Genomic DNA, 27,745 nt, shown 5'->3' on the forward strand with positions numbered 1-27,745 from the left:
GAAATAGTTTTCAACTTCTCTAGATTTATTTTTTTTCCTGTACACACAACATGAGAATTATCTTTGAATGTTTGTCAGTTTATTAGATACTGTCTTCTTCTCTCTTATTACTTGAATGACTGCTTCATAGCTTAAGTTTCTCCATGGACTACATGTGAGTAGGATCAGCACAAGTAGATGAAAAACAAAAATATTGGCAGGCAAGAGTAAATTGAGGGCTGGGGATGTGGCTCAAGTGGTAGCGCGCTCGCCTGGCGTGCGTGCAGCCCGGGTTCGATCCTCAGCACCACGTGCATACAAGGATGTTGTGTCCGCCGATAACTAAAAAATAAAATATTAAAATTCTCTCTCTCTCTCTCTCTCTCTCTCTCTCTCCCCCCTCTCTATCTTAAAAAAAGAGTAAATTGAATGAGCCTCCACTTGAATGTTTAAATAATATAGGCTCATTACTAGGCAGACATATCATTTCATAAATATAGTCAGAGGATGGTTTATTTAATGATGCATGTTGTCTAGCAGGCATAAGCAGAATTACCCGGGATGGTTCCTGTCAGAGTACTTGGATTCTTGCATGTTTGGCACTTCGCCTATGACATTGGAGCCAAGTATAGAAAAGAAACCCACTTTCCCGAGACGCGAGTCACATCCCAACATGGCTCTTGTCCTGATGTGCTGGAGTCCTTGGAGAGGATCTGCTGAACATGATTCACTGGTGGAGGCAATCAGTTCCCCAGTTAGTACCTAGGTCAGAAACATGCCCCTAAAAAAAAAGGAAACCCACGGGCTGGGGTTATGGCTCAATGGTAGAGCACTCGCCTAGCACAGGTAAAGCTCTGGATTCAATCCTCAGCACCACATTAAAATAAAGGTATCCTGTCCAACTACAACTAAAAAAAGGAAGCCGCCTTACACACAGTCCCCAAAGACACTTTCTGAAAATAAACTGAACAGTGAACTCAAGGAGGTCTCCAGAAGACTAAGTGGAAGGAGATCAGCTGCACACATGAGTAGTCACTTCTACATCACCCACCTTCCTGCCAATACACCTTTCATACTCAGGTGACATGGCTGGGTTTCAGCATGGCAGCCGTACACACCCTGCCACCCAACCTGAGGCATGGTGCACAACGTGTTGTGCATTTTTACACTTCTACGAAAAATCTAAGGTTCCATACCACAACTTTTAATGCAGTCTGTTTCCGAAAGGCTTTTTGAAAATCTGGTGCTTTTATGTCTGGTGTTACCTTATTTGAAAGAGGCTTTGTCTTCTCTTAGAGCAGATGCTTCTTTAAATGTACATTACAGTTTGTTGAAGAAAAGGATTGTTCATAAGATGTCTCCTCTTTCCTCACCCAATCCCTCTTTGTTCCCTGAAAATGTTGGAGCATTGTTCTTTATTTTGATTTGCCTTGGTTTTGAGTCAGGGATGGTTTGCAATAAGTCAGATTTGCTTAAAAAGTTCCCAGCCAGGATGAAGCGACCCACAGCTGCTTTCTCACACAACTTAGGTTCATTCCATAGAGATTTTCAATAACTACTTAATACTTGCTCAATTAAAAATTCCATTGTGAGGAAATAATATGTACCAGTTTTCGAAACAGTGACTGTTAGAAACAAGGCTGGAAATTTTAGTTACATAGAATCAGTGTCCAAACTAGGAAACGTGGCCCCAGGCAGAAATAACAGGGTCGCCATGATGATTCAGGTATTTGTCTAAAAATGCACTTCCAGTACCTTCCTGTAAGAGAGAACAGTCTCTGGGAAGACCGGTGGGTGTGGTGTATTAGCTGGGACTCTCCCAGAGCTGAGAACAGCCTCATCACTCCATCTGCCCCACATGTCACTGCTCCCACTTCCTCAAGACAAAGGCCCACAGTGATTCAGCACTGCAGGAGATGGTGTGACTGCCATGTCTGGGAACCTCTTCATGGCATTAGTGGAGTCAGGAGTAGTCTGTGTGCTAAAGGCGGAGTATGTTTCTAAGTGTCCTGTCCCGGCGCCTGCAGGAGCTTGTTGGATTCTCAGTGTCCTGCTGGTGTACACTCTGCCGCAGTGCTCAGATCTGGCCTGCGTCTTGATGGCGCTCCAGTGAAGTGCGGATGTGACGGCTGGCAGGCCGCGTCCAGTCTTGAGCCTGTTCTGCATCTGCTGTCTGTGTTCCTTTGACTTTTCAGATTGGGCATGTGCCCACCCAAGCTTGACAGACACTCTCGCCCACAGTTCAAGGCTCTCTCTATAGCAATCTTATCAGGGCATGTTCCCATGCCAGGAGACAGAACAGGTAATGTGTGAAGGAAGAATTACAATTTTGGGAAAAGGCCTAGAGATGTTTCAGAGGTTTCTGTTGTCCATCTGTTCCCTTAATATTCATCTTAAGCATTGCTACTCTGTACAAACAGAAAATTCTGGCAGCTCTCAAGACAAAATATAGTCAGCCCTCTTTATGGTTCCATACACACCAGTTTAGCCAACTATGGATTGAAAATATTCAGGAAAAAAAAATTGCTTCTGTACTGAACACATCCAGACTTTTTTCCCAATCATTATTCCCTGAACAATACAGGGTACCAGCTACTTATATGGTATCTATACTGACTGGAGTGTTAAACATCATCAAGTAATGATTTAAAGTAGAGCAGAAGATATGCATAAGGGAGAAAGAAGAGAAGACTGATCCAGGCCAAAGCAGAGAAGGCCACTCAACTGCCAAGTTAAAAACCAAGTTAAATGCATTTTGGGTTTTATTGAGAAATTTGCGTTAATGCTAACCTATCGTACGCAGCCTGTCTGTGGCACACACTAGAACTAGACCCTAGCAGATCCTGAGAGACAGCTATACACATGAAGACATGTGCTGTGCCCCTGGTACCTGTAGGACGATGCGATCATACCTCCTGAACTGTAGTCTTGTCACATCTCCCTCCTCACCCACTGTCGCAAGAGAGCAGGGTCTCATGTTCATGTGGTGAGAGGTGCCCTTCAAGGGCTGCTCTAACAAGGAATCATTGCCAGGGGAGCAAAAGTGCCAAAGAGTTCTGGGTGGCCAGTGGGGCAGGGGCTGTCTAGCAGACCCAAACCTCAGCCATATTCTGTACCACAGAGAGAAAGCTTGTTTTAAATAGTGATAAGGGACCACAAGGAGAGATTAGCAGTGTGTCACCCCCAGGGGACATGAGTGCCATGCCAGGTTTGTGATGGGCTGCCCTCAGGGAGCTGCTATTACCATCGACCACACCCAGCTCACCAAGAGCATCTCTGAGCTTTATCAGACTCTGCCAGTGAGGAGCAATAAATAATGGAGGAATTTTATCAAAGCACAAGGATCTTGGTGGTAGATGTGGGGGTTTTCTAAATGGTGTTTGGCAGTAATTTCATCATTAACTGTAACTTGCGCATTTCTTCATTCGAAGAGAAGCAACCTAGCCAGCCTGCTAGATGCCTCAGAATCAAATCCTGTGGAGGGCAGGCCAATTCCTAAAAACTTCTGAACCTTCTGAACCACAAGTCCCTCAACTAACAGTTGATCTTAATAATTCAAAAGTGTTGAGAGGAGCCAACATTCAAAACTTGAGCTCCGCCAATTGATGCAGCAATAAAAAGAATAGCTGAAAACTCATTGAGACACTGTAAGCATTTGGGGGGAGGAGGGGCACTAGAAATTGAACTTGGGGGCTTTCTACTACTAAGTTACACCCTAACCCTTTTTATTTTTAATTTTGAGGTAGAGTCTTCCTGATTTTCCCAGGCTGGCCTTGAACTTGTGATCCTCCTGCCTTACTTATTCTAAGCACTTTTTATGTTAATAATTTCAATACTTTGAAGTAGGTACTATTATCCACATTTCATTGATTTTGAAACCAGAGACATTAAATAATTTGCAGAGTCACTAGCTCATAAATTTCAAACTCAGGGACACTAACCCTGAAGCTAGTGCCCTGGCCATCATGCAGTACGATCAGATTGACAGTGATTTTAAAAAGATAAATAAGATACAGAAATGTCCATAAAGTGTTATAAGAATAAAGAAAACTGGGTACAATAGCACATGCCTGCAGTCCCAGAGACTCAGGAGGCTGATGCAGAAGGATCTCAGATTCAAGGCCAGCCTCAGCAACTTAGCAAGACCCTATCTCAAAGTAAAAAAAAAAAAAAGAACTGGGAGTGTAGCTCAGTGACAAAGTGCCCCTGAGTTCAATTCCTAGTAGCATGACTCCTTTTCAAATGGAATACTATGTAACCATTGACAAATGACTGTATAAAAAGATAGGGAAAGATCCACAACAGAAATGGTAGAAGAAAAGTATCTGTCATCACAAATGTGAAAAATAAATGACTTGGAAAAGCAGTGAAAATAGAATATTAAAATATTTATGGGGGGCAATAGAGGATATTGAGTTTTTGTTTTCTATTTAACATGATTTTACTATTGTCACATTGTTCTTTTAGTGACCCTTCTTTGGTGGGTTGGGAAGAGAGGTGAAAGAACCAAAATTGAACCATGCAGAAATGAAGCTGATATGAAAAAATTGCAAACGGTACTCTTCTCAACCTGAATGGTAGCCAGCAACACTGTGTAAGGCATAGTAAAGGAGGAGAGACCAAATTCCATCAAAGCCCCCCGGGGAGAAGTGTTCACAGAAAGTATAGCTGTGCCCATTGGATAGGACAGAGGGGCTAAAACAGGAAATGGTGTTGTTCACATAAAAAATTAATCTTAATAAATTAATATTTATTGGTTCCTTAGGTTGAAATTTTTACCAGGTAGTTCCTTACATATTGTTTGTGATAATTTTACTTTAAAAATGCCTCAGTACGAAAGCTAATGATGGTTGCTGAGTGATATGGTTTTCCAAAATTGATGGGAGAAACTTCTATCGAGGGCAGTTTACATTTTGCAGAATGTTAATTGAGATAAAATACTGCCTAACTACAAAAAATGGTACTTTGGAAAGAGAGGTCATTCCATCTGTTTGTGCATTTCATCATCAGACATGACAATACTAAGACCTCACATAGGACAGGCTGAGGAAAGGTCCATTTCAACATCTGAGCCCAAATCACTGTAGAGTCTGAGCTCAAAAGACAGGTTAAGGAAACTGCAGAGATGTGCAATCAGGCATTTGTAAAATATCATCCCTCTCTCAAGTTTGGTTGAGGGCATATTGAAGAGTCCAGTAATGCCATGATCATAGATGGCTCTTCAGCGGATACTACCTATGATCAGTGTTTGCATCTGAGGTGTTGCCTTGGGCTTCTCACAAGTGTGCAAGGTCACGGTCACACCATGGTTGTCAGGCTTTGAGGATGCATGTTCCTGTTGGTTCTGATGAGGAAGAAAATAACTTCTCTATCAGTTGATGAGTAAAAGAACCTGACATACCTCATGAGACATCTGAGATTTACCCTTATTAAGGGGAAATTCAGCCTAGAACACTGTGCATAATTAGCAAAATAATCAATTTGGGGTAGATTATATACTTTTTATATCACTTTAATTTCAGGAATGTGTCTCAAATCACAAATCATGTTAGAACTCTTTGCAGTTATTGTTTTGAACAATAAAGAGTTGCTAATATAGAAAAATGACCACATAAGAGATTATCACTGGTGCTGGGTATATAGTTCAGTTGGTAGAGTGCTTACCTCACATGCACAAGGCCCTGGGTTCAATCCCCTGCACCACCACCAAAATAAAAAAAGAGAGATTGTCACACACTAATTTTGCAAAGTAAATATGCCCAAGCTTCGCTCATAGCCCTATTACTAGCTTTTATGGCACTTCCTGTTCTCAGTATCTGCCTTCTAAAACACAACCAAAGAGGCTAGCTGGAGGACCCCTCTGTAGAATATGCCAACATCCCACACCATCTCCCTTCAGCCTGTAGCCTGCACATTAGGCTCCCAGAAGCAAACTGAAGACATCCCTTCATTTTGAAGGAATCACAGGAGAGACTAATTAACCAAAGATCTCTCAATTTTTAACAAGCTTGCACACACTGAAAAATAAGTGGCTTCATGGTACAGAACTGGGTGTTTTGTTTTTCTGTGCAAAAATCTAACTGAAATCCTCTTACCCTTGCTTAGCATCATGGTGTCAGATAAAATAAATTAAGCCCATTTGCCACCTACAACACCTGTAAGTCTTCACCTAATTTGCTTTTCCAGAGCACACAGAGAAACATTAAATTCCAGGCATGCATTCTTTCTCGCCACACTCTCCAAGTCAATGGAGCAGTGATTGTGAAAGACAGACAGCCTCTGTCCCCACGTCAGTACTTTGCTTCCACATAACATTTCTATTTAGAACAAATCTCTCTAAAAACAGTACTTTGTCCTGTAAATGACTAAATGAGTTTTCATAAGATTGGAAATATTCTCTTCCCCATTAAATTGCATGCCCCCTGGAGGCAACAACTCAGATCTGCCACTGTACCACTGGCTCTTGTGTCCCTGCCACATAGTAGGGCATTAAAACTTCAACTGATAAGGAGACCAGAGAGAATTTTGATAAAAGAAAAAAGCTGTTAGAATTTTATATTGCTTCACAAGCAAGACTTGGGCACTCCTAGTTCACTGAAACAAGGAGCCAGCAACATGTAAAAACTGGGTCATTTCCACTGGTTACATTCTTTAAAAACAAGAAATTTGTTTGGCCTAAGAAATTACTGCCAGTACACAGTTTCTACTACTTACCTTTTTGCTTTTAGAGGAAAATAACATATCTTAATGGCAGCACAAAAATCAGGTGGTAAATATAATTCATATTTGAAAGATTCAACTACATCTTGTTCCATGTGTTTCTCTCTCTCTCTCTCTCTCTCTCTCTCTCTCTCTCTCTCTGTGTGTGTGTGTGTGTGTGTGTGTTTTATTTTAAATACCATATGTATTTGCAAACATGCCCTTACCACATATTTTAGCAGACTTCATTCTTACCTGAGATCTGCTTTTTTCTGACAGGACAGAATCTAGATGAAAGCACATTAGAAGCACATTACATCCAAATAGCAACATTGGCCATTTATTTAACAAGTGAGCTTCAACATGCATCAGGGTCTTGCTACCAAACTGCCTTCATTCACACCTGCCCGCCGAGACAGCCCAAGGGAAGCTTCCAGAATGAGCAACCTGGTCACCTTCTTTCCCTGGAAAGAATTATACTAATTGAGGAAAACAGTTTGTATCAATCACTGAGCACAGGAAGCGCTTTATAAAAATTAGTTAAATTTCAGTCTAGGTGCTAGTTTTTATAAACCCTCTAGATAAAAGTGTCTGCCACAAAGTGCCAGCTCCACAGAGTTTATTATACTCCTTTGCCCTACAGGAATATATGGAAGCAAGACCTTATAACCTTAAATATCATTGGAGAAAACATTCTACTATGAGGCCCTTTCTAGATGTGCAGAGAGTGAGATCTTGCCTTTCTTCATCTGAGTTCTTGTTCTGTCCATCATTGTTAAGTGAGGCCACCACCACCCACCACACACACACACACACACACACACACACACACACACACACACACACAACCTGCATTTCAGGCCTGCACTTAACACGCTTTCACATTGACCCAGGAGCCTGAGGAGAGTTTCAGTGCTAGAATTTTAAGTAGCATTTGCCCACAAAGGTGAGTACCTTTGAAAGATTCCAGGTATAAAAAGTCCTTATTTGCAGAAGATTTTGTCCTTTATTCCTTCCTACTTGGATGCTATTTCTCAGGCCTAGTTTCTACCTGTCCCTTAATGACCCTGTAGTAGAATTAATATCAGTGATTATAAAACTTTCTTGCTTCATTGTATCTGTTCACTGTCTGTAATTGGTAAAGGTACAATTTCTAAAAACACAATTTTTTTGAAAAGACAAGTAGTATGGTTCATTTGTATTCTGGGATTTGGCTGCAGTCCATCTTCTATCATACCCAGTTTGCCTTCTATGGAAGTTCCATATTCAGGAAAGCTCAGGTGGAGGTATTGGAGACAAGAAGGTAAACAAAGGAACACTAAAATTCTCACCAGACACCTAACATTTTTACTTTGAACAACTACTACCTGTATTAGTCCATTTTTTCATTACTATAACAAAATGTGTGAGGCTGGATGACTTAATAAAGAGGTTTATTTAGCTTATAGTTCTAGGGATTCAAAGGTATAGTGCCAGTATCAGCTTGCCTCTTGTGAGAGCCACATGATAGGTTGTATCTCTACGTGAGCATTATTACAAGACCAAGCCAGAGAGCAATTCAGGGTTTGGGCTTGCTCTTGTAAGAACACAGGATCCTGCAAGAACTACCTCCACTCCTTCTTAGGTTTGACCTAAGGACCTTCCTGTGTGCTTCACCTAAACATTGCCACACTAGGGACCAAGCTTCCAACATGTGAACTATTTATTTAGGAAATCATATCCAAACCGAAGCATACCCAGAGTACAGTTGCCATTCAGAAATGACTCCCATTCCAACCCATCCTTCAGGAGTGGTTCAACCCAGGAAGGGAAAAGCATAGCAGCCAACAGCCTAGACAGCTCACCGAGATGGAATCACATACAGTTCGGTGTTTTGTGTTTTGGCAGAGAAATGTTGAGAGACACTATTGCCTCTACCCTGTCATAAACGGGTGGATAATAGTGATATAAAATAAGAGATGAATTAGGATAATAAGCGGCAAAGGAGAAAGGAGTAAATTTTCCACAAGTAATATTTTTCTCTTCATGGTTATTTAAGTTTGAAACAGAACTTGAAAGTAGTAATCATGGTTCTACAGTAGACAAAGGATGGAATGTGGGAACCAGTCGGGAAGGTGTGAGTGCCTTTATTATATTAACAAGACGCATGCAGAAAAATGCACAACTTCCAGGAATGCGCTGCTGCTTTTATCTCAGAAAAGCAAATTGAAAAAGGAAGTCAGGGGTGGCCTATTGTGCTGCCTATGGTTTGTTATTATGTCTCTTAGTTCTAATGAATGTGTCTCCTTTCAAAGAATCTCTGCATCTTTTCTACATTTGTTGCTTGGGTTTCCCTTTGTCTCATTTTTGTGAGACGGACACTTGGTTAAAAAAAAAAAAGAAAAAAAAAAACTCGCCAAGTGGAATGGTTCAGGTACAGAAAAGTCTTTAAATGGGACGGGCAGGTGTTGGAAGCTTTCTCACGATGACAGACTTCACTCCTGTGTCCCAGGAACAAATGAGGTCTGTGTGTATCCATTCATTGATTCAGCCTCTAGGTAAGAAGCACTTACCAAGTGCCCTTTGCTTAGACACTGGGGATGCAGTGATGACGGAGCACACAGGAAGGAAAAGCAGGCATCAGGGAACACAGACTTAGAAATGCTGCAATTACAAATAGGGGTATGTGCTACAAAGGGGGGACTTGTTTTCCACCAGGAGGAGTGGAGGTCCCTCTGAGGAATGTTAATGGAAAGCTCCAGAGGCATTTGCAGCTGGAGGAGTGCAGGGTGGCACAATCCTATTTTCATTTGAAGATTATTTGGGTGACTGTTTAAAGGCAGAATTGTAGAGAAGCCAGAAGGCAAAGAAGTGCCCGTTTAAAAAAAAAAAAAGCACCAAAGTGAATGGGAAGATTCCTTTGCTTCTTCAACAAAATGGCCCTTCAGATGTTTTCATGATGCCCTGGTTTGGAAATAATAACCAATGTATTATTCTATACTAAGATCTTTCACCAGTGGCTGATTTTCTAAGGGTCTGAAGAAGCTTCTGCCTTGCAGTGTTCTATTAGTTCCCTTCCAGCTCTCACGCTGCTCCCACTAAAAAAGAAATCCCGTTACGCTTGTCACCTGTGCGTGCGCACGGTTGTGGTTTTGTAATATTTTTGCCCGATCACTCAGCTCCTACAGAACCTTTATTTTGCAAATTTGCGGATGGAGGACAGAAGAAGAGACAGAACCCAAACAAATACATCCCTAATGGAAGACTATGGCACCGAGAAGGAGAGGTGAGACTTGTAAGTCCTTTCTTAACTTCAGTGTGGGTATGCAGTCGTGGGCAGCTCCGAAAGGTCACACAGGCATCTCCCTTCAGCTGCCTGGGTCACACCTTTCTGCCACCACGTTTTCATTCAAGTAATGCTCAGACTGAGACCCTTCCCTCTGTGTGTGTGTGGGGGGGTGCTCACAAAGTGACAGTTCTCCACATAGATGGTACAAACAGCTGTGTTCCCCAGCAAGCTGCCTAAGTAGGAGGCTCTAAATTGCTATGGAACTGCAAGAGTGTTTTGAAGGTCTTTTATGCCATGGTTTAGGTATGACCATTTAGAAGGGTTTACATTTATTATATTCAAAAAGTATTCTAAATAACATTAAAATAAATGTATTTGTCATTGAGGGTTTTTTTTTGGGGGGGGGGGTGTATGTTTATTTAATCTTGTTCTTTTGAATAGTTTTTTTTTAACCTTCAATTTCTTAATAAATTATTGGGCCTCCACTTCTCTATATTTCTTTTCAATGAATTGTTAACATAATTTTTAAAAATAGCATACAGGTCCCAGAATGTCTGGAGAAAATGTTCTAGAATCTGGACCATCCAGTGATAATCACTAGCCACTTGTGGCCATGTGTACACTTGAAATGTATCTGTTTTGCTAGAGAGATTGAATTTTTCTATTTAATTTTAAATAGCTACATGTGGCTAATGGCTACCATATGGGACAAGCAACAGGTCTAGAGCTTAATTCTCTTACTGAGCTTACAATTATGCTTGGCTATAGCAAAAAAAAAATTTTATCAAATGTTACTGTTACTGTCTTATGTTGCAATGTCTAAGAAATAGCATTATCAAATCATGCCTTTCCAGCTGAACGTTTATGTCCTTCTCTTTCCTGTAGGCTGGAATGACACTCCCTTACGACCCGACCACAGCTGCTATACAGAACGGGTATGTTGTTATGATAAATGCGTAATGGCTTGAGGGAAATTAAAGGTGGAAAATATCATTTTTCCATGAATTATTCCACTTAAAGGATTACTTAATACAGGCTTTTGTGTTTATTCTAGATTTTATCCTTCACCATACAGTATTGCTACAAACTGAATGATCACTCAAACTTCTTTTACACCCTATATTGCATCTCCTGTATCTTCCTACCAGGTTTGTACCTTTAGGATTTGTCAGTAGTGCAACAACTTATGATCGTGAATCTCTGCTGCATTTTTTAATGTGTCTTAAAAATCTGAATATTTATAATGAAATTTAACTCATTTTATGCAGCTTTTGGGTACCCAATTTAGAATAAGCTGCTTTTGATTTGGTAGACTAATTTGCTTTTATGTTTAGGAAAATATATAAAGCCAGGGAAATGGTTGCCCATTATCTGTCCTTGGAAACATGGCAATTTAGAACTGAGACAAACCCACATACTTCCTCCACTATCCGCCCAGCTTTTAGATGCCAGGTGTCCCAAAAACTGAAATTTAAGAGAAATGCCATTAGGTAAAATACAGAATAGGTGTGTATCTTGCTTTTATTTCTTTGTCAGCAGAAACTAATAAAAGAAGTAAATATGCTTATACACGAAGGTGTGTCAGTTAGGTTACATTCAGTAAACAGTGCAGATGAGATTTGGGGTCTGCCCACCAAAAGAAAGAAAAAAAAATAGAGGCAGCTCTATTTTATATATGTTATTTTGTGCAGAGGCTTTACCTTAAATTCCCAACTGAGGAAATCTATTAAGCACTATCATAAGGTCAATCTGATTATACTTCAGGGATAGCTCTTCTTTTACATGACCCCAAGAGTGCACGTGCCCTCTCCCCTGCATCAGAGCCCCTCCAGATGTTGACTGCCCAGTCCAGACAGTAGCTTCTAATGGAGTTCAGTTGCAGAGAGAGAGAGAGTTCTCTTCTCTTGACTATTGGTATTCTATGGGACTAAACTAAACTTTGGTGTATTCTTGTTTTAACAACAATTGAATTAGATGTTGTAGTCCTGATTTCTGATCTTAGAGGACTACAATATCTAATGTAACAGCTGTGTTATTTGACTTCTGTAACCTCAGATTCTTCATCTTTAAAATGGGTATAATAATAGTTTGTCTCATAGGTTTGGAAAAGTTACAGGACTGAGTCTATGAAAAGTGTTAATGAGCACTCGAAATATTAGCTGTGATTACTATTATCATCAGTAGCTGGCTTATAATAAAAATATATTAGTTATACTTCTTAAAGAATACATTGGTTAACCTAAGCCAATGTCAAAGCTGGTTCTGTCTAAAAAACATAAAAGTAGCTTTGAATAACAAAAAAAGTGACTAGATGCACTAAAACTGAAGGGGTTGTTGGGGTTTTGTTGTCTTTTTGTGTTGCTGGGGATTGCACATGCGAGGCAAGAACTCTACCACTAAGCTACATCCCCAGCCCTAAGACTGAAATTTTAACGTAGTCATCACCACCTCTCTCAGCCTTTAGATTATTGTATGTTCCTTCCCCTGATTGTCAGTCATTTTCCCTTTTCTTTGTTCTCTGAGAGTCGTTTATACTTACCATGGTTGTTCAACCTGCTGGGTATAGAAGTCACTTAATGCCTCTTTAATTGTGTAGTACTTAAGATTTCTATATTTTCCTTGCATTTTCCCTAATAATTACTATGTCTGATGTTAAGAGATAATTTTGAACTATCTGAACTTAGAAATCTATCATTTATATATCATTAAAAATAGGGGCATGTATAAGCTTATTCTTAGGCAAATGAAAGATTGCACATATTAATTTCAACATATGCTGCTATAGATATTTCAGCTATTATGGTTTTTCTCCACTACCTTTTCCCTTCTTTAATATGAAATCAATGTGCATTTCAGAATCATTTCATAGAATAAAAAATTAGAAGGCCAGTTTGGTAATAAATTTGATATAGCTAACTGGAAACAACATTATCATTTCAAAGGCCTGATTTCCTCTCCTGGGCATTCTGTATACTAAGATACCTGTGGAATTCCATTCCCTTTCCCTGACACTCAGTGCCATAACATCTCAGACGGATTCTTAACCCCATACGTTCAGGGACCAGGTAGGGCCAGTGAATGAGCTTTAAGTGACCTGTGCTGCAGAATATCACTTGTGTGTGTGCAATTAGTGGGGGTGGGGGCAGTCTCTTTCTTTATTAGGTTTTCAAGGGGATCTGTGACCCCAAGATGGTTAAGAACCAGTGGCAAAGAGTTTAAAAAGCATAGGTTATTATTCCCATTTTCTAATTAGGGAACATTGAGGAATAGAAATCGACCATAGCTGGCTTGATGCTTAAGAGAGAAAATTGGATTAGGATTCACAGCCCTTAACCTCATAATGCTGTACCTGACTAGATTATAAAGACCGAAGCATATCAAAACTGAGTGCATTTGGCCCACATTGGGATGTACAGGGAACTGCTTGCCTCCCTGTGATTTATCCAGGGAGGGCCCACCACTCCTGTTGGAGTGGGCCTTTCCCTACTAAATCACCGTATGCTTATGTAGTTGGATTTGAGAAATTATTAGCATCTGCAAGAAACCACCAGTACCCCAACGGGGAAAGGCTGCACTCCAGATAACTGAAATGTTAACAAGGCAGAAGCACTTAACTTTGGTCTGCCTTAGGTGGCAAAGGAAACCAGAGAAAACAAGTATTGGGGCTCTGCTATCAAGGTAAATCACAATGCATTCTTCCCCCATGACTCTTCCCCATATTCTCTCTGTATAATCTCTGAAGTTAAAACTAGGGGACAGGATACAAGAAGGTTGTGTTAAGAATTGGAAACTGAAACATTTTTTAACTACATAGACTCTGGAAATCCCTGGGCATCAAAAAGGGACTGATGTATCCCTCTCCCAAGTGGCAAACGACACAAGCCAGAATTCCTGCCACAAGCCTGACCCTCACATCTTATTTCTCAGTTCAGAGGGTCTTTTTTCTGTGTGGATGCCCTTTTAACTGTAGATGTCAGATATAGTTACTAAAGTTTAATTTCTTCAATCTGAATTTCAGATATTTGTTTTCCTCACTAAGTAGAAATTATTAACTACTATGTAAGATTTTTGAAACCTAATGTCCTGAATATCAAAGAGAGATTGAATTTGGTTATTTTATTAAGTCAGCCCATACTTTGAGGGTTAGTTTCTAATCAGATGCTCTAGAATTAATCCTCTTTCATCCATATCCTAAAGCACCTAGTTCATACATTGATTGTAACACTTTTCACTAATTTGAGATGTTTTACATACTTAACTTCTCTGCTTTAGACAGTAAATTTATTGAGGGTGGGTCCCATGTCTTATTCATCTTTTTCTCTTTGTTGCCTGATACTCAACAAATACTTCTTGAGTGGGCCAATAGAAATTGGTTCTAAATAATTATTTCATCCCATTCAGAGTGACCAGTTTGCCAAGAATGCTAACTGCCTTATAATCTTTTTACTCATTGATAGTATTGTTTCCTTATTTTCCTTCTGTAGATTTTTAACACAATTAAAAGAGAACTAGGCAATAATTACAATGGAAATCATTGTTTCTTTAAAATTCTCCCTTTTCTAGGTGCAAAGTCCTTCTTGGATGCAACCTCAACCATATATCCTGCAGCAACCCGTAAGTTGTTCACCTCAGTGGCCTAATGTTCTGCCTGCAAGTAAGCCATGTGTGTACTCTTCAGGTTAAAACCCCTTGCCAAAGGTGATAAGGGACTTGGGAAATTTTAAGCATGGAATATGAAAGTGCACAAGTTTAAAATGAATCAGTAGTAAGCATTAAATAAATTTGTTCATAAGAATTTAAAACATACTCCGTTGGAGGGCAGTACACAATTTCTTGCTCACATCAGTTCTGGGGGGATATTTGAGTCACAATGTTTTACAATATTTGATAAAACCACACTCATGTTTTTACTCTGTTTAATGCAACCCTAAAGTAAAGATGGAGATTTTCATCTGTGTTATTCGCCTCTTTGGAAATCAGGTACAGTGTAGTATAATGCACTCTGATAAATAACAAATGTGATTTCTTTGGTGACTTGAACACTTGTTGATCTAATGTGTATCTAGTACTACTTTTTCTAAATGAGCTATTCTTCAGATGAAATCACAAAGCTAAGCATGCCTACACTGACCTGCATGCTTACTGTTAAGAAAGCCATAGATTTGGACCTCAGCTTTCTGGTGACAAGTGCAGAATGGGGATCCTGATAATCAGTTTAAAGAGTTTGTGAGATAAACATAGATCTGTTGCTTAGGAAGAGAACTTGGCTCTTGGTCTTAAGATGAGATGGAAATTCATCTCAGAATACCTCTCCTAAAGTGGGCACTGTACTATATGACTGTATGTATGAAATAGCAATCCAGGCATAACTAGTTTTGAACAAGAAATGCTTGAGATGACCTTTAGGAAGCTAATAAAACAGGTTGATATTTATAACACAGGAAAATACATCTTTGATGCTTATGAATGCACATGTATTATGTGGTATATACACATTTCATACTGGGACACATACGTGCACATATTCATGGCCATGTGTGGATTTGTGATGTGTATTATGTGTACATGAGCAAAAAGATCAGGAAACTCCTTCCCCATTTTCTGGACTTCTGAGTCATGTTCATCTTACTCTGTGCTTTTGATAATGCACATTAGAAGTAGAATGTATCTTTTTTCCCCCTTTGACAACTTTTAGAGACAAAGATTGCACATATTTTAGTTTATCATCTTTCAGGAGACATGAGGAATGTATATAGAACGTTGCTGAGAATTCATTACCGTTTCCCACCCAGATCCAAATTGCCTGCCTGCGCACATACCTCTGCCCACAACTGTGCATATCAATAATTAGATTATCAGTAAAACAAATAACTTATTTAAAGGATATCAGTTACAATGATGCCAGAATGTACATTAGTACTTGTGGAGTATGTTAGAATACTTGCTCCATCAGGTAATTGGCGAAATGCAAAAGAGGAATGATAAAATCCACAGTTTATAGAAAAAATTGAACAATTAAAGTCCAAAAATAACTAATTTTGATGTAGATGGTCAGTGAACCATGATCCAAGCATTAAAAATGATGACAGTGACAACTGTGCAATCTGTTAATTTTTTTAGTGCAATGCTAAGTTAAAAGTAAAAACCCAAGATGTGAAATTCTTCATGTTCTCTGATTGCAACTATGGAGAAACATGCAGAGGCAGGAAGGGGCACATTGTGGTTGTTATGGGAGAGGCTGGATTATAAGTGATTTTTTTTCTTCCCTGTTTTCTTAAATATATTTAATTTAGTCCAGAGCAGTAGCACACACCTGTAATTCCAGCAGCTCAGAGGTTGAGGCTGGAGGATTGCAAGTTGCAAACCAGCCTCAACAATTTAGTGAGATCCTGTCTTAAATAAAATGGGCCAGGAATTTAGCTCAGTGTAAAGCATACCTAGGTCCAATCTCCAGTACCCCAAATTTTTTTAAAAATTTTGATTTTTACTGACCAATATTTTTTAAATGAAATGGAAGAACTTGGAATTGGTTGGTTAATGTTCCCTCTTTTGGCACCAGAATCACAAAAAGTTCTGAGAACCACCGAGTGAGTGAAGAATGCTCTTGATCCCAACAATTTAATCTTGAAACAAAGGGCTCTCTTTATAGAACATTTTTAAACAGATGATTATTATTGGTCCTATTCTTTTGCAGCTACAGAAAACATCACCTGTCTTTTTTAAGCATTTTATACCTTTGCCAGCCAAGGAGAGTCTGTAATCTGTGCTTGCTATTATAGCTCCTCCTGCTGGACTAGCTTCCCAGTTAAGTGAGGGTAGTGGTTAATGCAGGAATTTTTGTGAAGTGAATATCAAAATACCATTTCCCCTAACACTCTTACAAAGTCTCAAGAAAAGCAATCTATTAAGACTTCTGAACCTTATTTATTATTGATACCCCTTGCCAGTCTGAAAGATGTTATTTTTGCTTCACATTACTCACAAAGGGATTTCCTTTGCAAAAGGTAATTATAGAATCTTAACTACTCTCATTTTATCCTTTGTTGCTTCTGTCTCCCATCCACAGGGTGCCGTGTTAACTCCCTCAATGGAGCATACCATGTCACTACAGCCTGCATCTATGATCAGCCCTCTGGCCCAGCAGATGAGTCATCTTTCACCAGGCAGCACCGGAACAGTAGGTGGCAAATTAATATCATGTGTCTCTGCAAATAGAGGAGGGTCAATTAATGCACCCCTGTGCCTACCCTATAGAATCACAGGTTCGATGATGACAGTTATTATGCCTGGCCCCAGCCCCACCCCACATTGCCTTCCAAAAAGAAGAAACTCAGATATTTCTTGATTAAGTGAAAAACTGAAAATCTGTTCTCTAGGTTTCCCCTTTGCAAAATTTAGCACTCACACATGGCCACATCTAGCTTCTTCAACTAATGTCACTGGTATATCATGAAGTACCATTTCATGCAGCAAAGGATGAAGGTGACACATGGTAGCAAAAATAGGAAATATTCCCTCACCTATTCCTTCTGTTTTAGAATTTGAGAGCACTGAATCATGATATTCGTGACTTATTTCACTAGAGTCCAGGGGACTTGGTAGAGTAATGAGGTTGACCTGGTACTAGATCCATGTTGGTTTGTTTATAGTTTAAATTGTAAGAGATGCCCACAGGAGTTTGATGCAGCCTGTATCTATAGTGGCTCAAAAGAACAAAGGGTGGTGCATTTTCCCCTCTTACACTCAAAACCAGCAGCAACTTCTTGTGCAGACTAAGCCAGAGCCAGACACAGCCTGAGATGGACCAGAAATTCCTCCTGCCTTTAAGAGTTAGTGACTTCAGCATCAGGAAATCAGGATTCCCTGGCCTAATCTTCAATGATAGGTCCAATAAGTCATCCACATTTAGGTCTCCACCTGTAGAAACAGTACTAGGTAACAACTCAGGGAGTTGCTAGATGATAACAAGGTCTTCTGAGAAAAGATCATCTAGAATGATGCATTAGTGATATTGAATTATTGACGATGACAGACTTTAATGATCTTCACCTGTGTGTTTCTTTGTTAGGAAATCCAAAGACAACATGGAATTTATAGTTTGACAAATTCCTTCCATATGACATATTTACATGGACTAATAAACCTTTGAGGGTAGCGTATTTAAATTTCTTCTTGGAGAACTTCATATATTTTATATCCAGCTCAAAATTCCCTGAGTAATCCCCATTTTTCATGGTTTTCCATTGTCCATCCTGACCTCCTCCTCCTTTTCAGTACATGCCTGCAACGTCAGCTATGCAAGGAGCCTACTTGCCACAGTATACACACATGCAGACGACGGCGGTTCCTGTCAAGGTTGGTGCAGAGTATTAAATGGCCATTCTGGCAATAGGTAGTTTCAAAAATGGGTGAATTAAGTAAAACTGAAAGCAAAATCTATCAAAAGTCAAATATTTGCATAAAAGGATTGACTTTAGAGGGAATATGTTATTTGGGACTATAAAATATAATTGTTACAAATTAGGATAACAACATCCAGGCCACATTCCCAAGAACTCCTAGAAATATTTTCCAAGCTTGTAGCACCTTTTTCACCCCTCCAGAGCTCTATCTTGTCACCCCTAAAATGAGATAAAATTGGAGTTTGTAATCCTAGTCCTAAAGATTGTATCAATGGTGATACTCACAAAAAGAAGTCAGTCATAATTCAGATAGTAAATGAAAAAGGAAAGCTGATGTAGCAGACATGGGAGAGAAGCCATACCTATTTTTATAGAGGCTGTTAGTGTAGCTAAATAACTCTTGGTTCTTGTCACTGGAGCTGGTATGGAAGAAGTCTGGCATCTGATTATGATTGGACAGGAAACAGCATTTTCCGTCAGAGTATCCTTAAAATTCCAAGGAAAATACTCAGCTCACTTGCTCTTTCCCAGTAGGCACTGGGCAGAACCCAAAGGCTCCCATTTCCAAAAAGGGCCAAAGAATCATGCCTTCTTATTATTTGCCTTTCATTGTGCGATTGTGGGAACCGCAGTTATCGGAGCCCACAATTCCTTATCAGCAATATTGAAACCCTCCAAAAACTTTGAAAATAAAAATTCTCTTTGTGACTAACTTCTTAGCAAAAATTCTGACCTTTCAAAAAACCCAACTTGAACTGAGACAAGGTGATACATTTGTCCCAGTTACTGTGTTTATGCACTCGGTTCTATACAGAATTACTGATATGTTTGATTATGAGGGACATCCCTAAGCCCTACTTGAGGGTATTATATGATATACAGCATATTTCATACCATGTCTCAGATTCTGAACCTTGAAAATGATGAATTCTAAATCACATCTGACCCCAGGGAAAAACAGATTAAGAAATTTGTTTGATAAATGTAGCTTGATCAGAATAGAGAAGTCAAAGATTCGGATGCGAGGTGCTTGGTGTCTATCAGCCATTTCAGCTACTTGAGGGAATGACCTAAAAAGCTCTGCATAATATTAAGAAATTCATTTTAAAAACTGCTTATTTTCAGGTGTATGCCTTTGACTTAGACCCAAGTAGCAGAGTTAAGATTTTACCACTAACACATTTCATCTGCTCTGCTTTGTTGTAGGAGGCGAGTGGTCAGCAGCAGGTGGCTGTAGAGATGTCTAATGACCATTCTCCATATTCCTTTCAACCCAATAAGTAACTGTGAGGTATGAGAGAAAGGTCTCCATTACCAAGGCGCCAATCAGGCAGTCTGTGGTTCCCTTATCAAAATGATGCTTAGAATAACTCAGATCGATCATACTTGATTTCATTATAGCCAGGGCATCCAATCTTGTTAAAATGTTAAAATCAATGATTTTGTTAGTTTGCGGATTCACTGTTCTATGCAAAAAGAATAACACTTTATATTGAAATCAAACACATATATACACACTCCTCGAACCCTCAAAAAAAGTAAGATCTATAACATCATAGAACATCATGTATCAAACTTATTATATAAGTATCCTATACTGTATTCTCTAGTACTCAAAACTAAAGGCAATTTAGCATCAGATGTTGCTTTATCAAGCATTACAAGATTAGTCAAAACTCAGAGCCAAGATATTGCTAGTGTCAGTATCCTTAGATTAAAAGATTGTATTCCCACAAGTACCATTTTTTTTTTACTTTACCATGTATATTATAGTAAAATATCTATATGGAACCTGGTTTCTGGATTGCCCTAGTGACAATATGTATTGTTGGTTTTTATAAAGTCACCCTTGATCTTTGGAGACCCATATGTATTTGGCTCTGATTCCCTTAGAGAGGAAAGTACTTTGCAAGTCCCAGATTGAAAGGCAGATTCAAAACATTGAAAGTGAACATCAGGTCCAGAGTTTGCATCTCTCCGTGAAACATCAGTGATGAGCACAGCCTTTTTCTAATACATCTCTCTTTAAATAAGATTATAAGCTCTATGGTGTATTATATCGAGACCACAAAAGTACTTGTCTTTTATCTTTCTCTTGCAGATGTACAGAAGGGTGTTCTTACATTAAGAAGGGTGTGAAGGCTGAACAATCATGGATTTTTCTGATCAATTGTGCTTTAGGAAATTATTGACAGTTTTGCACAGGTTCTTGAAAACGTTATTTATAATGAAATCAACTAAAACTATTTTTGCTATAAGTTCTATAAGGTGCATAAAACCCTTAAATTCATCTAGTAGCTGTTCCCCTGAACAGGTTTATTTTAGTAAAAAACAAAACAAAAAAAAGAAAAAAAAAAAACAAAAAAGATTTTTATCAAATGTTATGATGCAAAAAAGAAAAAAAAAAGAAAACTTCAATTTCCTGGGTATGCACAAAGACCATGAAGACTTATTCAAGTGCATGACCGGATTTTTGAGGTTTTGTTCATTTTGTGTTTAATTTGTGTTTTTTTGAGCTGTATGAAATGGGCTTTCTGAAGTTTAACTAGTCCGACTTCACCCATGGTGTTCCATGCTTGCTGTGCAAGTGTTGCTGTAACTCAGTGTTGCCGTCACGTCTCTTTCCTTAGCTTTCCGTTTTTCTTTCAACATAGTGTGAAGTGTCTTATCCTTTTCTATGAATTCCAATTTGCCTTAACTCTTTTGATGCTGTAGCTGTTTCAGTAAAAGTTAGTTCAAACTAATGATGTAGAATGCTTTGACCAAATGAGCTGGTCTATTATGCCTTGTAAAACAGCAGCATAGGGCTTTTAAAAGGTAGTCAATTAAAGTTGCTGAAATTTTGGCTTTTTTAAATATGTAGTAGGTGTTTTTAATGATTGTTCACATAATGTGTAAGGTAGTGAAATGCAAGAAGGGAAAAACTGTTTTGTGTGAAACACATTTTCTGACTGGGGAACTTTTAGTAGGGTTAAAGCGTTTGTAAGGCTGTATTCCGACAGTTTCCTCTGATAGTTTGACTGATGTAGGATATCTGCTGTATGATGCAATGTAAAGTCTTTTTTGCCTTTTTTCAGGAAGAAAAAAAAACTAACTTGATGTTCTAGATTTAGTGTTAGGTAGCATTGGGGCTGGGGGAGGGGGGTGGGGGAGGGGAGTCACCGAATGTTTTGTCCTTCCTTTATACTAATGATAGTGCTTTAGAATGAGAATTATGCCTGCGATCTGGCAAACCGAAAAAAAAAAAAAATATGTTGCTATTGCAACTAAATGGCAAAAGCTAAAAGTAAGGATTTCTCTTCAAACATAAGCTGAGATATGAATAGAAGCGAAACGATTGGCTACTAGCTCTCTCTCTCTCTCTCTCTCTCTCTCTCTCTCTCTCTTAGGTAAATTTGAAAAGTAAAAATGACTTGGCACTTTTAAAGGTAACTTCACCAAAGACCTAAGAGCCAGTAACCAATAGCTCCAACTTGTCTCAGCATCACATCTTCTGTGCTCTTTATTTTTGCCGGACCAGTTTGCGGTTAGGAGAATGTGCCTTTTTTGTACCTTTGAATATAGGTTTTATAATTTTAATTGATGTATGGACACACACAAACAAACAAACAAACAAACAAAAAGCATGAGGGAAGATTTGGATCCAAGCAGTGCCACACTTTACATCATCACTACAAGTGTTCAAGTGTAAAGAAAACCAATTTTGAAACTATGAAATTCCTGATTCATAAAAACACAGTTATTTCTACTTTAGTACATATGAGATGATTCACTGTTATTAAAAGTCTTTTATTAAGGTAATTGCATATGTTTTCAAAGCAATGGTAAATTAAGTTGTCTTCCAAAACTGTGTACTTGTCTGGTCAGCTATGTATGATCAGTTATCTACCTCAGAGTCTATTTTCTTTTGTGCTGGGACAAGTTGCTGGCCCTCCCTGTTTCCACAGACCAAATCCTCCTAGCTCAGGAGGTAGGCCTAAGCAGTTATTTCTTTTGAGTATTTTTTAGTTCTTAAATTTTATTGCTTGTATTTGATTATAGATGTCAGTGACATTTCATAGTTTCAAAAGTCCTTGCTGTTCTACAACAGCACAAGTATTCCAGATCCTTCTTTCACTTTCATATTCAGCTCCTCAAATAAAAAATAATAACAATAAAAAAGAGAGAGATACAGGCCACAAGTCCGACAGCCTTTTTGTTTTGGGTTTTTTGTTTGTTTGTTTGTTTTAGCTTTTTTGTTGTTTTTGTTCTAATTTTGTTCAGAATGCATTTTGACACATTTTATATAAACGGAGTGTAACTTATCATCCTTCTGGTTGTACATAATGTAGAATCACACTGGTTGTGTAAGTGCATAATCATGTGTGTATATAGGGTAATAATGTCCAATTCATTGTACTATTCTTCCTACCCCCATATCCCACCTCCTTTCACTCCCCTCTGCCTAATCCAAGGTACCTCTATTTTTCCCTAGCCCCACTGCATTGCAAATTAGCATCCACGCATAGAGAAGACATTTAGCCTTTGGTTTTTGGGAACTGGCTTATTTTGCTTAGCATGATATTCTCTAGCTCTATCCATTTACCTGCAAATGCCATAATTTCATTCTTCTTTAAGGCTGAGTAATATTCCAGAGTGTATATTTACCACAATTTCTTTATTCATTCATCTGTTGAAGGGCACCTAGGTGGGTTCCATAGTTCAGCTATTGTGAATTGAGCTGCTATAAACACTGATGTGGCTATGCCACTATAGTATGCCAATTTTAAATCCTTTGGGTATAAACTGAGGAGTGGGATAGCTGAATCAAATAGTAGTTCCATTCCAAGTTTTCCAAGGAATCTCCATACTGCTTTCCACAATGGTTGCACCACTTTGCAGTCCCACCAGCAACGTGTGCATGTACCTTTTCCCACACATCCTAACCAACATTTATGGTTGCTTATATTCTTGATAAATGCCATTCTGACTGGAGTGAAATGAGAGTAGTTTTGATTTGCATTTCTCTAATTGCTGGAGATGTTAAACATTTTTTCATATATTTGTTGATCCATTATATTTCTTCTTTTGTGAAGAAAAGAAGACTGTTCAGTTCTTTAGCTCATTCATTGATTGGGTTATTTGTTTTTTTGGTGTTGTTTTTTTTTTTAGTTCTTATATTTTGGAGATTAATGCTTTATCTGCATGTGGTAAAGATTTTCTTCCATTCTGTAGGCTCTCTTCACATTATTGGTCATTTCCTTTGCTGAGAAGCAGTTTTTAGTTTGAATCCACCCGATGTATTTATTCTTTTTCTTTTTTATTATGAATTTTTTATTCATATATGACAGCAGAATACATTACAACTCATATTACACATATAGAGCACAAATTTTTCATATCTCTGGTTGTATACAAAGTATATTCACACCAATTCATGTCTTCATACATGTACTTTAGATAATGATGACCATCGCATTCCACCATCATTTCTAACCATTTATTTATGCTTCGTTTTACTTCTTGCACTTTATAAGTCTTGTTAGGGAAGTCAGTTCCTAAGCCAACATGGTGAAGATTTGGGGGCCTACTTTTTATTCTGTTAGGCGCAGAGACTCTCTTCCAGTGCCTAAGGGTTTGATCCACTTTGAATTGAGTTTTGTGCAGGGTGAGAGATGGGGTTCAATTTCATTTTGTTACATATGGCTTTCTAATTCTCCCAGCACCATTTCTTGAAGAGGCAATCTTTTCTCCAATGTATTTTTTTTGCGGGGGGCGGATACCAGGGATTGAACTCAGGGGCACTCGACCACTGAGCCACATCCCCAGCCCTAATTTGTATTTTATGTAGAGACAGGGTCTCACCAACTTGCTTAGCACCTCGGCATTGCTGAAGCTGGCTTTGAACTCACTATCTTCCTGTCTCAGCATCCTGAGCTTCTGGGATTACAGGTGTGTGCCACCATGCCCGCTTTCCAATGTATGTTATTGATATTTTTATCCAGTATAAGATAATTGTCTGTATGTGGGTTTTCTCTGTGTCTTCTTGGTCCATGTGTCTTTTTTGGTCCCAATACCATGTTGTTTTTGTTACAATGCCTCTGTAGTATAGTTTAAGGTCTGGAATAGTCATCCTCCCGATTCACTTTTCTTTCTAAGGAATACTTTGGTTATTCTAGGTCTCTTATTTTTCCAAATCAATTTCATAATTGCTTTTTCTAATTCTATAAGAATGTCATTATGATTTTGATAGGGATTGTATTAAATCTGTATTACACTTTTGGTAGTATGGTCATTTGACAATATTAAATCTGCCTATCCACAAGCATGGGAGATCTTTCCATCTTCTAAGGTCTTCTTCAATATCTTTCTTTGGTGTTCTATATCTTTTACTGTAGAGGTGTTTCACCTCTTTTGTTAGATTGGCTCCCAAGTATTTTATTTTATTTTGAGGCTATTGCGAGTGGGATAATTTTCCTAATTTCTCTTTCAGTGATTCAGCACTGATGTATAGAGATGCATTTGATTTATGGGTGTTGATTTTGTACTCTGATACTTTGCTGAATTCATTTGTTAGTTCTAGAAGTTTTCTGGTGAAATTTTTTGGATCTTCTAAATATAGAATCATGTCATTGGCAAATAGTGAGAGTTTGAATTATTTTCCTAATTGTATCCCTTTAATTTCTTTTATCTGTCTAATTGCTCTGACTAGAGTTTCCAGAACTATGTTAAATAGAAGTGGTGAAAGAGGATATTCTTGTCTTGCTCCAGTTTTTAGAGGGAATGCTTTCAGTTTTTCTCCATTTAGAATGTTGTTGGCCTTGAGCTTAGCAAGCTTTTACAAAGTTGAGGTATATTCCTACTATCCCTAATTTTTCTAGTGTTTTGAACATGAAGGGGTGCTGTCCTTTGTCAAATGCTTTTTCTGCATCTATTGAGATGATTATATAATTCTTGTCTTTAAGTCTAATGATGTGATAAATTACGCTTATTGATTTCTGTATGTCGAACCAACCTTGCATCTTTGGGATGAACCCCATCTGATTGTGGTGCACTATCTTTTTAATAAGTTTTTGAATGATTTGCCAGTATTTTATTGAGAATTTTTGCATCTGTGTTCATCAGTGATATTAGTCTGAAGTTTTCTTTCCTTGATGTGTCTGGTTTTGGTATCTGGGTGATACTTGTCTGGTAGAAAAGAAAGGACGCTTTCAAACTCACTCTATTTCATGGAATAATTTGAGGAGTATTGGTGATAATTATTCTTTGAAGGTCTTGTAGAACTCTGCTGAAAATCTGTCTGGTCCTGGGCTTTTCTTGGTTGGTAGACTTTTGATGATGTCTTCTATTTTGTTGCTTGAAATTGATCTGTTTAAATTGTGTATGTCTCCTGATTCAGTTTGGTTAGGTCAAGTGTCTCTAGAAATTTGTTGATGTTTGGGGGATTTTTTATTTTACTGGAATATAAATTTTCAAAATAGTTTCTAATTATCTTCTGTATTTCAGTAGTATCCATTGTGATTTCATTTTTTATCATGAATTTTAGTAATTTGAGTTTTCTCTCTCTCTTCATTAGCTTGGCTAAGCATTTATCAATTTTATTTATTTTTTCAAAAAACCATCTTTTTGTTTTGTCATTTTTTTGAATTATTTCTTTTTTTTCAATTTCATTGATTCTAGCTCTGATTTTAATTATTTCCTGTCTTCTACTGATTTTGGTGTAAATTTGTTCATTTTCTAGGGCTTTGAGATGTAATCTTAGGTTATTTATTCATTGACTTTCTAATATTTTAATAAATGAACTCAATGCAATGAACTTTCCTCTTAGCACTGCCTTCATAGTATTCCAGAGATTTTGCTATGTTGTATGGTATTCTCACTTACTTCTAAGTATTTTTTATTTTATCCTTGATTTATTCTGCTATCCATTCATCATTCAATAGCATATTATTTAGTCTCCAGGTGTTATAGTAGATTCTATATTTTATTTTATTATTGACTTCTAATTTCATTCCATTATGATCTGATAGATTGCAGGGTAGTATCTCTACATGTAACCACGTCACACACATTCCTGTGCAAGATGCCTAGCCTGGCTCACCCTGCTCAGAATCTGCTATCTCCCACTGTGTGGCCTCAAGTGTGAGGAAGCTGCTCTCCTTCTATTCTGTCTCCTGAAGCAGTCAGGGTGTAACAAGGAGCAGGAGAGATTTGGCCCTAAGAGGGCAGGTACCCTCCAAAACACGAGGTTTCTTGTGATCTTATAATTTTGGCTCATGCAGTCAGCTTTCCCGTTGTCACATGGAGCATGGTAAAATTGACAATCAGGAAGGCTGTGGCAGTGGAAAACCAGAAAGGAGATAGAAATGAGCAGATGGCATGAAGGAGAAAGAGAAAGGAAGTAGAAAAGACACAGAAAGAAAAATAAATAAAAGTAAGAAAAAGTATGGAAGGAAAAGAAGATAAAATAAACCACTTTCTAAATCTGTCCCCTGAGGGCAAATAAGTTCTCAGCCACCAGCTTTGGTGTGTATTAAATTAAGGACAAAATGAGGTTTCTAAGATGTCAGCTGGAAGTTGCCATCTCTGTTCGATATGCTTTAGAAACTGATTCTGCAGAAATACCTGATTTTCCTGGTAGTTTTTCAAGCACCTTCCAAGAGAAACCCATCTAGTCTCATAGAGCATCAACATTCCAGTTGAACTATCTTGTTAACCATGAATTATTTATTTTTAAAATATATGCAACTTTTATTTGTCAATTATACCTCATTACATTGGAGGGATAGGAAGGGTGAAAAACAACCTGGAAAACCAAGTTAATTTTTATGTCTCTAAAATAAATTCTTTTGAGTTTTTGAGAATGAAAAGAGCTACAACCTCTTAGAATGGGGAAATTGTGGATTTCCCAACCTAATCCATACCTCACCCATTGCATTTCCACTTGGCCACTTTTAGTTTATAGCACTGGCCGATACTATAGGGGGGACAGGGAACTTCCTGTTCTCAAGTCAAATGACCCTGCTGAAGAAGTCATATTTCAATGACCTCTTTGCTATGTGTTCCTGTGGGCTCTCCAATTCTTATAATTTCATTCCCTTGTTTCAAATCCTGAGACAAGCCCCACCAAGTCTAAGTGCGTGGCTCCCCCATGACTCATTTTTACTGCCTTTGAAGCCTAATCCCCAGTCATATCCCATCATGAACTCTTAAGACCTCAGAAGAGTTCTCTGCTCTGGACTTTTGCACTTTGTTGTCTCTCTCCTAGAATATTCTCCCCTACCAAGAGAACCCCTATTTATCCTGTAAGTTTCATCTCCATACCTAATCTTCCTGAGAATTAACAGGCAGTGAGCAGTTTCATGCTAACTATTTCAAATTTGTGAAACATAATAAGCTTTGAAAAGTGCATAAAACA

At 38.4% G+C, this 27,745-nt stretch overlaps 1 non-coding gene and 1 pseudogene across 1 annotated transcript; both read left to right on the forward strand.

Moving 5' to 3' along the window:
- LOC143386155 (RNA-binding motif, single-stranded-interacting protein 1-like) overlaps window positions 1-19,632 on the forward strand; it is a 43,002-nt pseudogene extending 23,370 nt beyond the window's left edge.
- On the forward strand, window positions 628-758 carry LOC143386157 (small nucleolar RNA SNORA3/SNORA45 family). The gene has a single exon (XR_013089544.2). It is a non-coding gene; the product is annotated as a small nucleolar RNA SNORA3/SNORA45 family (small nucleolar RNA).
- Window positions 19,633-27,745: the final 8,113 nt, after the last annotated feature.

This window comes from Callospermophilus lateralis, unplaced genomic scaffold, assembly GCF_048772815.1.
Source record: "Callospermophilus lateralis isolate mCalLat2 unplaced genomic scaffold, mCalLat2.hap1 Scaffold_86, whole genome shotgun sequence".
Lineage (NCBI taxonomy): Eukaryota > Metazoa > Chordata > Mammalia > Rodentia > Sciuridae > Callospermophilus > Callospermophilus lateralis.